The 17718-nt window shown below is 43.5% G+C and overlaps 1 protein-coding gene across 1 annotated transcript in view; it reads left to right on the top strand.

Annotated features, from left to right (window-relative positions):
• Window positions 1-11713: 11713 nt before the first annotated feature.
• ASPN (asporin) overlaps window positions 11714-17718 on the top strand; it is a 244585-nt gene continuing 238580 nt past the window's right edge. Inside the window, exon 1 of the mRNA XM_069206678.1 lies at window positions 11714-12008. The gene's annotated coding sequence lies outside the window, so the exon portion shown is untranslated. The remainder of the gene's footprint in view (window positions 12009-17718) is intronic.

Genomic DNA, 17718 nt, shown 5'->3' with positions numbered 1-17718 from the left:
CAGAAAAGTGACTGCAGGACAAAATCCACCAAGATCAAAATCAGGCCCCTGGCATTGAAATAAAAACATGTTGAAAATTAGTTGGAAAAGAAGGGTATTTGTGACATTGTTTTCATTTGTAACTTCTCATCATGATAGCCAATTTACAAAAGCAATATGCCATTACATATGCCAGGACCTTCTGCTTGCAGGGTTACTTAAAAATTGAGATATTTCCAAGAACGCAAGGTACCCAAAAACAGTAACTGAACTACACCTTGCAATGGTTTTTCATTGTGTACAGGGTATACAGCAATTCAGTGAAAAATAGGGATCAAGAAAACCTATGATTTTGCGAAATGGAAAAAAGATATGGAGTTTAGAAGCTTATCTCTGAATTTGGGGGTACCCATGCTAACATGCAAATTAAAGGTCATCTCTCAAAATGACTTCTTTCTTACACACAGTCTTACATTTGGAAGGTGCAAATGCAGAGAAATACTATTAGTAATAACACTTGCTTGACTATTCGGTGTTCCCCTGAGACTCCCAATGAAAATCGTACCTCACTTGGGTGGGTAGGCCTAGTGCCTCCGACAGGAATCGGCCCATAATGCAGCATGGACACATCAAATTTCTCCACTGACATCTGACCCTTTTTTTCAAATGTGGGTAGCTGTAGATTTTAGACCCTAGCTCAGCCGGCACCTAGGGAAACATAGCAAGCCTGTAAAAAATTTTAAACTAGACATCTAGGGGAATCCACGGTAGGGTGAATTGCACAGCTTTCACTAGGGTGAGTTACACAGAATTCTTTGCAAACCTTAAATTTTGACAAAAAAACACATTTTCTTCAAATTTCTGTGATAGAAAGTTCTGGAGTCTGTGGGGAGCCACAAACTTTCTTCCACCCAGCATTCCCCTAAGTCTTTCAATAAAAATTTCATCTTGCTTCTGTGGCTGGGCCTAGTGCCTGCAACAGAACAAATCAAACCAATGTCAATGAGGGTCCCTTTGTGAGGACTCCCATTGATGTTAGTTTGATCCGTTCCTGTCACAGGCACTAGGCCAAGCCATTCAAGTGTGGCAGCATTTTTATTGGAACAAGTGTGGAAATACGGGGTGGTAGGAGTTTTTTGGTTTTGTTCGTTTTTTTTCTGATTCTGGAAAATGTGTGATGATTTTGGTCACCTTTAGAAGTTTGAAGGGAATTGTGGGTAAGAATACTTGATGGGGTCCATTAAAGACAGATCACTCTGTACCCCCCCCACCCCAAATTGTCTACTTCACTAAAATAACTAGAGTTAGCAGATTTTCCTTAGAGACAATGTACATCTTGGCAGAGAAAGACAGAAAAAACAAATATTGCTGCACAACCATCTTTTCCTCAGGTACACACACATACTGGTTGGATTTGGCACAAAGGTGAGTGAAAGGTTCAGAATGTAAATTTTAATAACAAGAGATTTCACAACAAGGAAATACACTGTTAAGTTTAAAATGTTTTAACTTGAACGAATGACTTACTGCTTGTGAGCTGTAAAGCTGCCACAAGGCACTAACAGCTGTACAGGCCATTCACACATCTTTCATCCATGACATATTCAAAATCAATCACACCGCCAGTCACGAACCCAGCACATTACAACACTCACATCAACTGACCGCACCATTCAAGGGCCCATCACTTTTATACGCTCACATGCCTGACACAGCACTCACACTGGCTGGCGGCTGATGGAGTGTGTGGACTGGTGTTTGGCTAGCAGTGTGTGTAGTGACCAGCAGCAAGTCACTACTTACACACCACCAGCCAAAATGCCAGCACACACACACCACTATGACTACAAACACATTAGTTAATGCATCACAGTACTGCCAACAGTGAAATCTGAACAAAAATATAAAATGATACAGACCAGTCAGTTCACTTTTACGCTCACAGTTTCTCTGAAACATTAATTAAATGTAGTACGATTTAAAACATGCAGACATACATAGTCCAGTATCAGAAGGACACTCGTGGCACTACGTAGGACTCTCAATTTTACACGCCTCTTCGGATACAAACTCTACATCTCCTGTAGGGAAAGTTTGTTTGGGTATGGGTGGAATGTAATCAGGAAAGTGGTGATCTTAAAATCTCACCACATCCTCCACCACTCCAACTCTAAGAACCGGCTTATCACAGACTACTGAAACTGAACAAAAGTCATCTTTGAATCTGAAGAACAATCCTTGAATACAACAAAATAATTGAAGGTTGCCAAATTAAACAAATGGACAGCCAACTTCTTATATCAAATGTATGACTAATGAACAGCACTGTAAGACTCCATGTTCTGATCAACTCTATCTACAACACCCATGTGCTTACTGCAGTCTAAAATGCACACAGGTTTGCGCACTTCAGCACCCTGGCCCCAAACAGTCATATGTGAAGTACTTTCATCTTAAAATGGTGGTCAGCATGTAGACATCTCACCTGTCTGAAAATTTCAAAGCTAGAAGTTTATCACTACGCAAGACACTGCACTGTCCCCTCTGAAGATTTTTACAAACAAGCTCTTTAGGGTAACCTTTACGTTTAGAGCGGAGTGTGTCACATGCAACAGTGTTCACTTTGAACATTTCCTTCAACAACTACACATCAGTGTAGAAGTTATCTTTGTAAAAAGTGTTGTTCTTTGTTAAAAAGTCCTCTAACAGGTGGCCACAGAATTTTCTCACTGACTCCAAAACTGGACGGATAACCAGGGGGGTCAATAGTGGAATCCCTACCAGTTTACAGCCTGCAATTATAGACACATCCAGCACTATTTTCAGACAGCATATACATCTTAATTCCATACAGTGCCCTCCAGCTAGGAATGTCCTGTCCAAAAACCAAACATCCATTGAACAGGACCAAAGACTCATCCACAGCTATCCCTTTCCCTGGAACATAGTTCTCTTAAAAAGTGACCTACAAAATGATCAAGGACAGGGCGAATCTTGAAGAGACAGTCACAATTAGGGTGATCTTGCGGCAATGATGAAGCATTAGGAACAAAATACAGCATCCCAGAGCAAAAGAAAATACCAATCATGACATCATGGTTGCAGGAAATATAGCCATTGCCATCAAGGGACCAGAAGACCTATATGAAGACAGATTTCTGAGAGTCCACTAGCTAGCTCTATAGTGGGATTAAGTCTATCACAGTTATCCCTCAAATACTGTTCAGCGTACAAAGTATTTTGGTCAACTATCTCATCCAAAAATATGTCAACCATAAACAACTGAAAGACATTTTTAGGCAAAAAAGTTTTCAGTATTGACTCTTCACCCTGCAAAACCAGTAAAGGCAGGCAACACAGGTGGCACCATGTTCTGGGCAACTCAAAGTTCAGTTCTTCCAATGGGAAGCCTTTCAGCCCCAGGCTGCAATCCAGAAGCATCTTGCTGCACTATTTGCATATCAGTGTCCTCCTCTAAAAGAGGCACTTTCAGTCTCAGAATCATGGTCAGAGGAGAATCCGAAAAGCAAACTAACAACCTGCTGAGTGGCAATCCTGTGTCTAGCCATAGTCCTTACTAATAAAATTAATACAACAAATAAGTCAACAATAATCGACATTGTATTAATTAAGTAATCAACAAAGTGTGGCTTTATCAAGCAGAAAGTAAACCTACTGGTATATAGTAATCTGGAAGGAAAACACAATACAAAGCACGCATAGACCTATATGCTCAAAGAACAATACCACTCACTTGCCAGAGACAACTAGACTCAGGATCACCTGAATCTACTCTGCACAGACACAGCAAGCACCAACGATACCCCATTAGAAAGGAAAAACAAAAGACAATTACACACAAGACAATACAGTACACATCTTACACAAATCCAAGGAGAATTTCACACACAATAAAACAGAGGCTAAATATGCTGCTATAAATACACCACTTATACAAAATGCATTTGTGCTGGGCAATGATACTCATTTGGAGTAAACACTACAAAAATGTTTTTCTTACCAAACATATGCACCTTCACAAGCTGCAGATCTACCAGTGCCGAAAGTGCAAGCAGGTCTCAGCAATGGAAATCAAAAGCTTTGCACAAGAATAAAAAGGAGAAATAAAACACTACAATCACAAATGCCAATTATGACAAGAAAAAAACAGTAACATTATAGAACACTATAAAGTCTGCCCATCACCATTAGAATGCCAACCACACACATCACCAGCCAGAAGCCAGTTAACATATACCATCATCCAGAAGCCAGACGACACAGACCACCAGCAGAATCCCATTTGAAACACACTGCCAGCCAAGCTCCATACACACCGTCAGCCAAGCTCCAGTCCACACACCGCCAGGCAAGATCCAGTCTACACACACCGCCAGGCAAGTGCCACTCCACACACACTGCCAGGCAAATGCCAGTACACATGCAACCAGCCAAACACCAGTACACGCAGACCATCAGCCGAACTCCACTTCTCACACACACAAAACCTTTCCCTGGTGTCTAGTGATTTTCTGCCCCACTTGGAGGCAGATAGGCCTACAAATATCATGGATCTGCCCCTAAGGGGGGCAGAAAAGGACAAAATATGTGCCCATAATTAATGGAAGCGACACTTGCATAAGGGGCTGCTCCCTGAATTGCGCTTTTATCCCTGGTGTCTAGTGGGGGCAGAAATGGCCAAAACACATGCCCCCATTAAGGGGAGCTACTCTTGTTCCCCAGCATTCCCATGAGCATATCCCTGGTGGTTAGAGGCTTTCTGCAGATCAGCCTAAAAGTATTGTCAATCTGCCTCCAAGGGGAGTAGTAATGGTCAAAATGATTACTCATATAAAGGGGAGCGACCCTTGCTCCAGGGACTGCTCCCATACATGCCCATATGCATAACCCTGGTAGCTAGTGGCTTTTTGTCGCCTCTAGGGGCAGATCAGCCTAAAAATGTGGCTGATCTGCCCTCAAGGAAGGCAGAAACAGCCACAAGATATTCCCCAATAAAGGAGTGTGGCCCTTTCCTAAGAGGCCACTTCCCAAAAGTAAAATAAAATGTTTAGTGGCCAAGTGGGTGCATTCCTCCTGCACGATTGCAACCTGCTGACATTGTGCAGCAGGAATGCAGTGCAAAGAGACACTGGGGAAAGCAAATACTCTTTCCTTTCCCCCGGTGCCTCTCTGCCCTCCCCCAACACTCCCTGAAGGAGAATCTTACCTATTTATCTGGCGTGCTGGCAGAAAATGGCTTTGATAACATCTCTGGCTTGTGTCGATGAAGTTAAAGCACAATGTGCTTGTCAACATCAACAGAAAGCTGGGGGGAGGAGGTAGGGTTGGCAGCGGAAGAACGTTTGCTCTCATCCCTGGTGGGAGCACATGGAGGGTGGCCCATGTGGGGAGAACCAACACTTTCCCCATGGGTGGCTGCGAGGACATCATGGAGCCATCCTCAGCACACTCCTACTGTGTGTGAGGGCAGCGTTAAGCCGACCTCAGCACACAAGGGGTTAAAGAGTGTTTTCAATAGTTCACATCTGGCATGCTTTAGTCTTGAGCAGATGCAAACCAAGTAGATATGGTCCTCTTTTGTCACCTAACACAGTCTGCATGCAGTTCTTTCATTTGCCAGCCAGGGCTGTTTCACCACTAGTGACGGAATGACCCTAGCCTTAGGACCTTGAATTTCTATTTAGTAAGTAGGCAAACTTTTTTGTTTGAGTAAGTCAAATCATTACAATACAGTTATGCAATATGCATAAATACAATAAGAATAATGTTAAATAAAATACTTTTTGTGAGTGAAAAACATTCCATCTGATTAAAAGGAAAGTGGTGGTGACTGATATCCTACGTTATCGGCTGGAATGTTAGAATCCTTCTTGTGAAATTTGCGAATGAGTGACTTATTAGATGCGTGAAATATACTGTCATTTTCCCTAGCTGATGCCATGAGATAGTCTAAGAAGAAAGGGCTTGTACAAGAAGAGAACTTGTTTAAGCGCTGTTTGAGAGCAGCAGTTGAAGGTAGATGCCTTACTACAGTCATGCTCACTGTAGGCATACAATGACATTTGTCTTGAAGGCTTTTTTAATTCTCGGTCTTGCCCAAGTAGGGATAGGGTCAGTGTAATCCGGACTGGTGGTCTTGTCCCCAATTAGGGCTGTGAGCTAGTCTGGTAGAAATGTTCTTGTGCAAGAAGAAAACTTGTGGAAGAGGGCTATTTTAAAGCAGCAGTTTAAGGTGGTTGCCTTACTGCAGTGCTATGACTGGTGTTAAGGGAATGAGGAGTGCTCTCATTTATTTTGCTAAGGTAAGATTTCATGTGGGTTGTTTTGCTCCAGTATTTCCCAGGATACCAGCTAGAGTTATTTATGAAGTGGGTCTGGATTGTGAGAGGGTGGATTGCCCACGTTCTCTTGAAGGGCAGGTGACGGGGCTGGCAATTTTGGTCTGGCTGATCAAGTCCCTTCTTTGAAGCCCTGTCAACTCCCTGGTGGTATTTTGCAGTTCTGGAGCTACTCGTGGATCTCCAGAGTTTAGACAGGCTAGTATGACTTGTCTGCGGGAACGCACCCTTACCTGATTCCAGGAAAGCTGCAGCCAATGGCAGCAGATATTAAAGTGGACCTGCAAAGACAGATACTGTGAATTGTGTCCTCCTTTGGGTGATTGCACAGTCTGCAGGCCCCTTCTCCTTCTGCGGTCAGTCATGGTGCTACATGTGTGTTTGATGGGAGGATACCTAGGCGCTGTTTCAAGACATTACCTTTTATCCTGCTGCTGAAGGCCTCACCCAGGTATTGCTGTGGCTTTAGGGAGGTGTAACAGTTTAACACCTTTCAGACCTAGGCATGTTTCTCAGAGGATGCCCTATCTTTTAGGGATGATGTTCATTTTGATGTTTTATTGACAACTATTTTGAAAGTTTCGAGGCTGGTTGATGCAGACCACAGGGGAGCTTATCCAAACAAGTCGGTTGATCTTTAGTGGTAGTCTCTGGTTGCTGAATTGGATTTATTGGTTATTTCCAGCCAGAGGTTGTGATTTATGGTATTCTTGTCAGCAGACTTGAGCCTGTAGCATAAGTTGGTAATTGCGACACGCCTGGCAACTGACTGTATGACTAGACCAAATTCCCGCCTAATTTGAACTGGTGAGGTGTATATTGAAAGTTGAAAGAGTTCCCTGTATATTCTTACAAGGGTTGTGTCCAGGGATTATGAGTCCCTGCCACCGAGGGCCTCGCTTTCATATGCCAGGGTTGGAACCACTTTTGCCCAGAGGTAGAGAGGCAATTTGGTGGCTTTAGAGGAGTCGAGCAGTAGTGACAGTGCCATTATGTTTGTCGAGGTCCTGCTTGTTTTTTGCAAATACGGTCTGGTTAATTGGAATGACTGAGTTTGTGTTGGGCCAATCAAGAAGCTGCCCCCACTGAATACCTGCATAGTATTTCACCTTGTTGTAAAAAAGGACTATCCGTCTATAGTTCTTGGCTTTTGATTTATTGCCTCCCTTGAAATAGGTGCTATGATGGACCCTTTCCAGGATGCTGGTTTCGTAACTCCTTCTAGAATGTGATTGGATAAAGGAACCATGTACCCTGCCCATTTTGCCAGATTGCCCTTATAGATAGCATGAGATATTCCATTCGGGCCAGGGGATCCAGTGGTTCTGACTTTAGTCATCTGCCATGAGACTGCAGTTTTGTCTATGCTTTGTATGTCGTCGGTTTTACTGGGTGCAGCTGCTGACATTGCATTCTAAGGCTAAGGCCTCTTCTGTGAGTTGTGGTGCATCCATTGTACTTGTTTTTTATTGAATTGTCTGAAAAGGAAGGTTGTCCATGCTTCTTCACACAGGTTGGATTCCAAGCATAGCTTTGATGAATTTTTTAGTTTGTTGACCGTTTGCTAGAATGCACCAGGGTTAGGATGTTTAGTGTTCCAAATTAGCTTGGCCCAGAAACTTTTTGTATTTTTACTCTCCTCACTCCAGACTGCCCTTTTTAGCTCCCTCTTTTGAGCCTTAATTCAGCAATGGCAGTTTTATTGTGTGGGAACCATCGCACAGCTCACAGGGATTTGTTGACCTCTTTCTTCAGTAATTTAATTTCTCTATTCCTGCACTGATTTAGACCAAGCAGGGGTTGGGCTCCATATCACTCCAATGAACACCACTCTACTCAACCCCACTCCACTCTATCCACTCCACTCAATGCCACTCCAGGCCACTCTACATTATTCTAACTGTATGCCACTCCATTTCACTCTATGCCACTGCACTCTACAACACTCCACTGTATGCCACTCCACTGTCCCCCACTGCAGTCTTTGCAACTCTACTATATGCTATTTCACTGGGGAAGCAGCCTAAACCACGACAGCGGAACAGCAAGGGTCATTGTCCACGAAAGCGGAACAACGCTTTCCTGAACAATGACCCTGTTTTCCTCTGCCTTAACCACGCACGTTGGGAACAACGAACATACGTGGTTAAGGTGGAGGAAAACAGACTCAGATCAGAGAGGATGCGGTCAGGTAAGTGGGGCTGGGGTAGGGTTGGGGGAGTAGTTTTAGGTGCAGGTGTAATTTTAGGTTTTAAGGGTGGGTTGGGGGGTGGTGATAGTTTTAGAGGTGGGGTGAGGGAGTTGGGATAGTTTTAGGGGCGAGGGTGGGCAGTTGCAGTAATTTTAGGGGCGGGATGTGGGTTGGGGTGGTTTTGAGTTTTAGGAGCGGAGAGGGGGGTTGCGGTAGTTTTGGGGGTGGGGTTGGGGGTTGCAGTAGTTTAGGTTTTTGGGGGGTTGGGTGGTTTTAGGTTTTAGAGGTGGGTGTGGGTTGTGGTAATTTTAGGGGAGGTGGTGGGGGTTGGGGTGGTTTTAGGTTTTAGGGGTGTGGTGGGGGGTCGTGATAATTTTAGGGGCGGGGTTGGGGGGTGCTTTTAGGGGTGGGGTTGATGTAGTTTTTGGGTTGGGTGTTGGGGTAGTTTAGGTTTTAGGGGTGAGGTGGGAGGTTGGGATGGTTTTAGGTTTTAGGGGTGGGAGTGGGGGGTCATGATAATTTTAGGGGCAGGTGGGGGGTTTGGGTGATTTTTGGTTTTAGTGGTGGGGTCGTGGTAATTTTAGGGGTGGGGTTGGGGTAATTTTAGGTTTTGGGGCGGGTGGGGGGATCGCTGTAGTTTTAGGGGGGGGTGGAGGGCTGGGGTTGTTTAGGTTTTAGGGGCGTGGTGGGGTGTCGGAGTAGTTTTAGGTTTTAGGGGTGGGATAGTTTTGGGGAGTCGCTGTAGTTTTAGGGGGGGTCGCATGCTGAATCCATGCATGCCATTCCATGCATGCCGTTACCAGGAATGCCTTTACAACGAAAAATCGTTGTTAAGGCATTCGTGGTAAAAGCATTAGTGGTAACAACACGGTCGTTGGTCTGACCGCATTGTTCAGGCATGTGTGGTCCAAGCACGCGTTGTTCCGACATGCATGCATTTCACTGTATACAACTTAACTGTACGCCACTCAACTAAATGCAATTTGACTTCATGCCACTTCACTCTCCCCCACTCTGTTGTATGACACCCCAATGTACACTACTCCATCGTACCCCACTCTACTCTGTGCCACTTCACTGTATGCCACTTTGCTCTATGCCTCTCCACTGTACACTTTTTCAATTGACGCCACTCCACTCTATTCTGCTCCAGTGTAGGCCACTCTACTGTGTGCCACTCCACTGTAAGCTACTCCACTGTATGCCATTCCATTGTATGCTACTGTACTGTAATTATTCCAGTCTAGGTTACTCCACTCTATGTCACTGCCCCCTATGACAATCCACTGCATATCAATCCACTGTACGCCACTCCAGTCTACCCCACTCCACTTTACGCCACTCCACTCTATGCCACTCCACCCTATAGCAGTCCACTGTATGCTAGTCCACTGTATGCAACTCCATGCCACTGTAGTCAACGCAACTCCACTTTAAGACACTCTGCGCTATCCCACTGTACTACTGCTCTGAGTTTTTTTCAACTAAAACTTTAAAAACTCATAATTCTCGGTCTACTGATTGAATTGTCAGTTTGGTGTAATTTTATTTTTAAAATGTTACTCTATTTTTCTGAATTGGTTTGGGATTTTGCTTGTGTTATGTTTGCACTTTATTACAGTTGAAGTGCTGCATAAATATTTTACACATTGCTTCTATGTTAAGTCTGACTGATTTAGTGCCTAGCTACCTTAAGCACAGGTCTCTTTAGGGACTTTTATGGTTCATCCTGATAAGGACTGCGTTTATTACTTGAGTGTGGCTCTCATTCCCCTCAAGTAATAACCCAATCTCTTAATGCATGTTTCAACTCCACAAGCAAGTTCCTCTTTACAGTAGAAAGTGCAGGTCATGAGCTACAGCTGGAAATACGATTAAAGACTGCTGAGGCATGGCTATTCTGTTTCTTTACTGCTACACTTCACCAAGAGCAGACCTGCGTGATAGCAGAAAAACAATTTCCTGAATCTGAAGTCCTAAATTCTGAATTACCTAAATGGTACATTTGTCTCAAGAAAGAGTGTCAAATGTAAGTAAACCTACCCTCAGTAGAAATTGAGGTATCTTAATGTACACTACAAAGCCCCTGTTTATGAGTATGAGGAATTCCATGAGGAAATTCCGGACGGCTAGAATTCTCCTTACCAGCTGGAATTTATTAATCGAATTCCTGCATTTCTTAACAAATCGCCATGGACAGTGGATGGACCCATTTTACTGGGTGGAATTCTGCACGGTATTATATGGGGGACAGTGTCTCAATTGAGGCAAGGTGAAAGTGGATGGTTGAGAGTAAAGATGTGTGAAATTCACATAATCTGTTTATGGATAATTACATGAAATGTTGGCAAAATTACTCGTAATTACACGAAATACAGATCCGTCACTTAGTGGTATATATTAGTGGTATACTTTTGTGGCGTAATTCCGTACCATGGCACCGTGATGTTAATTCGGGAATTTTACACAAGTGTTACATGAAGGTCACCACCGTAATTAAATTTCGCCCTGGTCTACTTGAGAAGGTAAGGAAGGGAAATAGAATTCAAGTGGCGGAAAGGAGGTTGTCACAAAAATAATGACGAGAACTGGGGAATGGAGTTTGGCTACTGCTGCAGCCAAAGCCTCATGGGATTTGACAGAAGGGATTTTCTGGTCTGGTGTTCCTGCACCCAGGAAAACTGGGTGCGGGAACACAAGGTCAAGCGAGGACACCACTGTGCCTGACTCGTAATCAGGGCCGAAGTCGACTGTTCCCTTGGACCCTGTGTACCCTCTTCCATTTGCAACACTGCCAGATCAAATGACACCTCTATGTCGATAAAATCTAATTGCAGAAAAACTTAATGAATGTAACATTGTATTTGGGTGAATAACTCGTCTCGGACACAGTACTATCAAAACAATAAATCTTTTGTTCTCGGCGGATGCATGGTTCATTCTGATCTGTTACTAGTTAAGTGTTATCCCCGCCAAAAATCGAGATCCCTGCAGCTTTTGATGAGGCACACGAAATGTGCACTTGACCCTTATCAAACTGAGTCCCAGAAGAATAAGAGGCTACAGTAAGTAGCACACATTTTTCCTGAATGGTTAGCTCGTACATCAGACTCGCTTCCCTGCTCTCTGAATGTCAGGTGTCACTTGCTATTAAATGCCAGGTCTGGAAAGGTTTCCTCCTAGACGGCTGCTGTTAGGCTCGAAGTTTTGGCTGCGATACAGCCAGTGATGAAAACCACATGAGCCGTAACAAGTCTTTGTAATGTCTGACTTCAGTTCTAAAAGGGGATAATCCGGCGAGCAGTTTACTCATGTATCCTCGACACTGACAGCAGCAGGATCAGGCATTCTCTACTAGGAAGCATCCGTGTACTGTTTGCTGCTAAGAGCAGGGTGACATTTTTATTTTTCTGGAGCATCTTGAAACATAAACTCTGAGGTGGAGAACAACATTCGAGCCGATTTGTCTAAGCTGTAAGGTATGTTAATGAGTTTCATAACGTTTTCAGTGCCAAGAACTGGCCAACAAACTCCTCCAACAACAGATAATGGCTGTTTTTTTGTTTGTTTTTAAATATAGCACATTTTATTTGCTAACTGTCTCTCACTGTTGTCTCTACATTTCACGATATTTATTGCTTTTTCCTTGAAATGTGCCTGCACGTAGGTATTTCAATTATTTTGCTAGCACTTGCATGTGCTTATTTTAATCAATTGAAAACATGTTAACTAGAACAGGATTCTTTATTACATTTTTATCCATTTTGCAGACATTAAATTCAGTCCTGAAACATAGTTCGAAGAGTTTAATGAGTAGGTGGGGGAAACATTTACAGCTTTGTTTAAGATACTACCAGTGTGAGGCTGCTTTTTATAAATTATTTTGTAATTACCATCGACTAAGTTGACCCTCATTTGAAAATGTAGCTTAATTTACCTGTTGAATGTCCTGCTTGTGCATGGACTGGCGATACAGAAAGAATGAGCAGTCACGCCGTGCTTCATGCTCGCATTGATTAATTTCTAAGGTAGCCACATTGACACTATATAAAATTATATTTAGCAACACAGAAAGAATTAATATTCTTTCTGGCATTAGATTTTTATCATTACAGGAGTAAAGGTTTCTTCTAAAACTTAAAGTTGTCAGAAATCAGCATCTTCCCACAAATCATTTAGCATGCTAATCAACAGCTGAATAATGTTATTTTAACAAATGAGTGGATTAAATTTGCCTCTGTATATCAAACTAACCACTGCTATATGCATAGTAGGCTGTGAGTTCTATGACATTAGCATGAATACTTAAAAATAACTGGGGGCCCTTGGGGCTCCGAGGCAGACACAAAAAGCTCTGAATGTAAGCAGGTCCTTGAAATGGCACACAGGAACACAACATGCACATTTCTAACCCATGTGAAGTGCTGTGCCCACAAACGTCTGTTCTCACTCTTGAGTGAGGTATCACTCTAGCCCCTCAGATGTGTATGCCACACTCAAGCCGTGTGCAATATATTTTAAAGAAGCAGTGCTTGCTGTTTAGATTTCTAATATTAGATGTAATTGGAGATGAAAGATTTGGCAGCAACGATGAGCTAGTGCAAAATCACCTTACACTTTTTAATTAAATACACATCAAAAGGACTGCTGGGTGGTAATTATGTAGATTTCTGGGCAAAGATGTACTGGGACGTAATGTCCCTGCAACAAGCACGTAGTATTTTTACTATCAAGTGCATTTTTAATCTCATGGACCTGAAACGCCTAAAGCAGCGATTCATTGGAGGAGAGTAGTCTGCTGTGTGCTGCCTCAACACTTTTTTCTCTCTGGGGTACTTTGTTCTGCGGATACTGCAACACATGTGAGTACTGCATTTCAATTTTCTTTTAATTTATCTCATCTTATGCTGGACTTCCATGTAGCGTACACGCCACTCCACATCCTATTCTAATCACTTCAGCTGGTTGGCTGGGATAGAGAAGCAGAAAGATGATGGTTGGGCGGAAGATGCTAAATATAGCAAACATAAATAAGAATTCGAATGGATCAATGGATTATAGGCAATTCTATTCATTTTAAAGGTGAAATTAACTACAACAATTGGACAGGCGAAAGAAGTTTGGATCCATCGAACTTAACTTTGTATAAGTAGTGTTTCTTAAAAATTAAAGACTTTCATGAAAAACGGAGAGGCATAGTGAACTGAATAGAGAATTGTGATACCTATTGAATTAAATACCAGATTCATATTGCACGTACATCACTGATAGCATGGCTTGAATGAACACGTTTCAGAGAACTAAATATTTCATTCTCTAGCCTTGCCAGCCTGTGTAATGAACAAAGTGTCCAATTACAGTTTTACTTCAACACAACGTTTCACAATTACCTAAGCGTTGCCACTTTCATTGGAAAATTACCAGGATCCAAAGGCTTACCTGGCACACATTTAGAGTCCTCCTTCTTTCAACACATCTGGTTGCGTTTGTAGGTGTGGAAAACCACACCTAGATCTGCAATCCACATCTGCAAAGAGTAAACTATTACATCCTATCACAAGGTTTAGAGTCTAAACGCTTGCTATGGTATTACTTCCTTTAGCATGCTGGTATTGTTCATATTGTCAGTTACATAGTTGCATAGTGCATAATTTGCCTGTTTGTATTGCAATGCAGGAATTTTTGTTTACAACATGAATACATCTCCAAATGTTCCAGTAGCAGAAAAAAAGTTTGAATCCGTTTTGTGGAAGTGTGTCGTCTGTTGTGTGAGTATGTCAGTTTTAAAGAATTGGATGTTTTTTAGTGGGTGACACTGGAGGTCTGACCAAATTGCTTAGGTATTTTCTGATTTGGTACAAGTGCTACACACCATAGCATCTGATGGGGAAGAATATAGATCCTTGAAGACCGACTGAAGTGAATTTATAGAATCAGTGCACCGATGTGCTCCTGGATGGGCTCGAATGGACCACTAGAATGCTCACCAGTAGTACATATTTTCCCACCTCATTTGGGTAAATGCTTGAAAAATCTAAAATCAGATTTTTAGAAAGATTCCATACCTAAGGAAGCAAGTAGAGGTTGGCTGTAAAACAAATGAAAACGAAGGAAAAGGAAAATAAATTGTTACCAGAAACAGTGGGACTGAGATGAGCATCACATATTGGGGGCAGGGTGTAAAAAGCAGATTGAAATTTCTCAGGTCAGCCTGCATTTCTCCTTCACTGAAATCTTGATTCGGTGATCACCAGTCACAAAGCCATGCTCTATTCTCAAGATAACTGCAGAGTTTTAGGTCTTTGTCTTAGTAGTAAACTTTATGCTTAAATAAATCCTAGCCATAAAGTAGGCAGTAGGCAAGATGTCTTCCCGTCTTGACCTGCAAAAACAGGATAGGCAGAGAGTTGCTTCCGCTGTCAAAAATCTATGCGGCACTTTCAGCACTACCACCAGGGGCCGTATTACATAAATTTCCCTGGGGGCGCAACAAGCATTGTCACCTGCCTTTCATGCCCGAGGGCACATCGGGCTGCAGATGCTTGTGCGGCCTCTTCTGTAATACCAATGCCACTGGCACACATATAGCACCAGCGCTATCTCCAAAGGCTGTTCCCTTATTTGTTGTGGCCCCATGCAGATAAGGGAATCCCTTTGCCTCTTTGCATGAGTCCTATTATAGAAGCGGGCTCAGAGGCCAAGAAGCTGTCAGGAGGTGCACTGACAGTGCACAACAAAAAAGGTGGCACACTGTCAGTGCTCCCACCTGTGGTAGTCCTCTAGAGCAGGTAAAAGGAGTCCTATGGACCACCCAGACATCCTGTAACTCAATGCACCTGCCTGCAAGGGGATCTCTGATCCCCTTTAAAAGTGCAGGTGAGTTGCCACCTGAACAGTGAAACACTGTGAAACTCTCTATAGGACTGCCATCAGTGGGCACACTGACAATGTGCCTCCTGACAGCTTCTTTGCCTCTGTGCCTGGTTGTATAATCCAGCGCCGGGACAGAGGCAAAAGGGATTCCCTCATTTGCATTGGGTTGTGCCCCATGCAAATGAACATGCTCTGGTGATAGTGCTGGTGTCATATGTGTGCCAGGGCTATCAGTATTACAGAAGGGGCCGCACAAGTGTCTGTGGCCCATTCTGTAATACCAAAGTTCCCTGGGGGTGTGCAAAGTAGGCACAAATGCCTGTTGCGGGCCAGGACACTTTATGTAATACAACCCGAGGTAGGTAAACCACCAGTTTAGAGGAAGGTAGTTTTGGGAAAATAAATGAAGCTCACTGATTACTTAGCCATTTCAGGGAAACTGCCGATTTGTTAGTGGTATTTTACTGTGTTTATGTCCACAAGAATCAGAAAATCTTTCGCAATACGAATGCTACCTTTGGCTCACGAACTCCAACTCTTCTTGGGGAACTATGATTGCCCATTCCACAAGAATCCTTGTACATTTTAAGAGAAAGGCTATCAAGACATGATGAGCTTGTCCCTTGTGGTAGTCAAAAGAAGTGGTTCATCCATTTTTTCAGTGTTGTGAGGAGCCTCAGGTGGTCAGGTCCATCTGTTAGAAATTTGGCTGCCTGAACAAAGAGAAGCTGGGTATTTGCATGGAACTAAAGACCCTATAATTTTAGCTGGTGGTGAAGTTTTAGTAAGCCAAAATAATTGGTTATCATTACAAGGCATGTGCTGAACAGGCTATGCACTCGCCAGGAAACTAAGAGAGACAATTAGAAACAATTGTTGCTGGGCCTTAGGAAAACTTTGGTACGGGATTTTATAATTTAGAAATATTTTTTAAGTATGACAGCCTAGTGAAAGCTGTAGTTTTACTTCATCATTTTTCTATCATGAGATGAGCGGAGGTGGCACACTTGCACTACTATCTTAAGAAAGACAAATAAAACTAAAGAAAATGGTCACTGTAGGTGTTAACGCCTCTAAAAATAACTATTGATAAAAGACATTCTGAACTGAAATCCTCATTAAATATTCATTGCTATTAATATCCATAAGAACTGCTAGCTAGCTGAGAACACCTCTTTGAGCTCAGCCTGGGTCATTGCAACCAATAACATCTCAATTGTCTTTCTGTGCTCAGTAAACCATTGACCAAAATCCATTACTCCATCAATATAAGCCCCTTGTTTTTTGATTCATCCTTTGCTAGAGTCACAGAGTGCATTTTGTACAATTGTATCACAGAAAATACATATGAAGTGAAGCTGTGGTTGTAGAGACTCTTAATAAAAAGTTAACTTGAAAAAAGCATCTATATAGTATTGCAATAGCGCATATCCAGATAAAAAGGCAGCAGAGTGTTGTATGTGGTCAAAGACAAACATAAAGTCAACAAGTAATAGGAGAGGAATTTGGGTTGGGGATGGTTAATCATTGTGATGTAGTGTTCCTTAAAAAGGTGAGTCATCAACTCTTTCCCAAATTGAAGCTGCTTTGGGGCAATCCTGATGTATACTGGAATCCAAAGGTGGAATAGGCCTATTGCCTTGCTGCAGGAGCCAAAGGGGTTCCATAAGTAATAACTCACAAAACACTATGGGGGTCATTCCGACCCCGGCGGTCAAGGACCGCCGGGGCCGGGGTCAGCGGGAACACCGCCAACAGGCTGGCGGTGCTCCGCAGGGCATTCTGACCGCGGCGGTATGGCCGCGGTCAGAACAGGAAAACCGGCGGTGTCCCGCCGGATTTCCGCTGCCCTGAGGAATCCCCCATGGCGGCGCAGCTTGCTGCGCCGCCATGGGGGATTCCGACCCCCTCACCGCCATCCTGTTCCTGGCGGTTCCGACTGCCAGGAACAGGATGGCGGTGAGATCTGTCGTGGGGCCCCTGGGGGCCCCTGCAGTGCCCATGCCAATGGCATGGCACTGCAGGGGCCCCCGTAAGAGGGCCCCACTTTGAATTTCAGTGTCTGCTTAGCAGACACTGAAATTCGCGACAGGTGCTACTGCACCCGTCGCACCCTTCCCACTCCGCCGGCTCCATTAGGAGCCGGCTTCCTCGTGGGAAGGGGTTTCCCGCTGGGCTGGCGGGCGGCCTTCTGGCGGTCGCCCGCCAGCCCAGCGGGAAAGCCAGAATGGCCTCCGCGGTCTCAGAATGAGGCCCTATATCTCCCCATCTGTTCAATTAAAAAATACAATTTATTTACAAATATATACACAATCA

Source organism: Pleurodeles waltl, chromosome 9 (genome assembly GCF_031143425.1).
Source record: "Pleurodeles waltl isolate 20211129_DDA chromosome 9, aPleWal1.hap1.20221129, whole genome shotgun sequence".
Lineage (NCBI taxonomy): Eukaryota > Metazoa > Chordata > Amphibia > Caudata > Salamandridae > Pleurodeles > Pleurodeles waltl.
The sequence above is the reverse complement of the archived record's forward strand: the minus strand, read 5'-3'. Positions and strand labels throughout refer to the sequence as shown.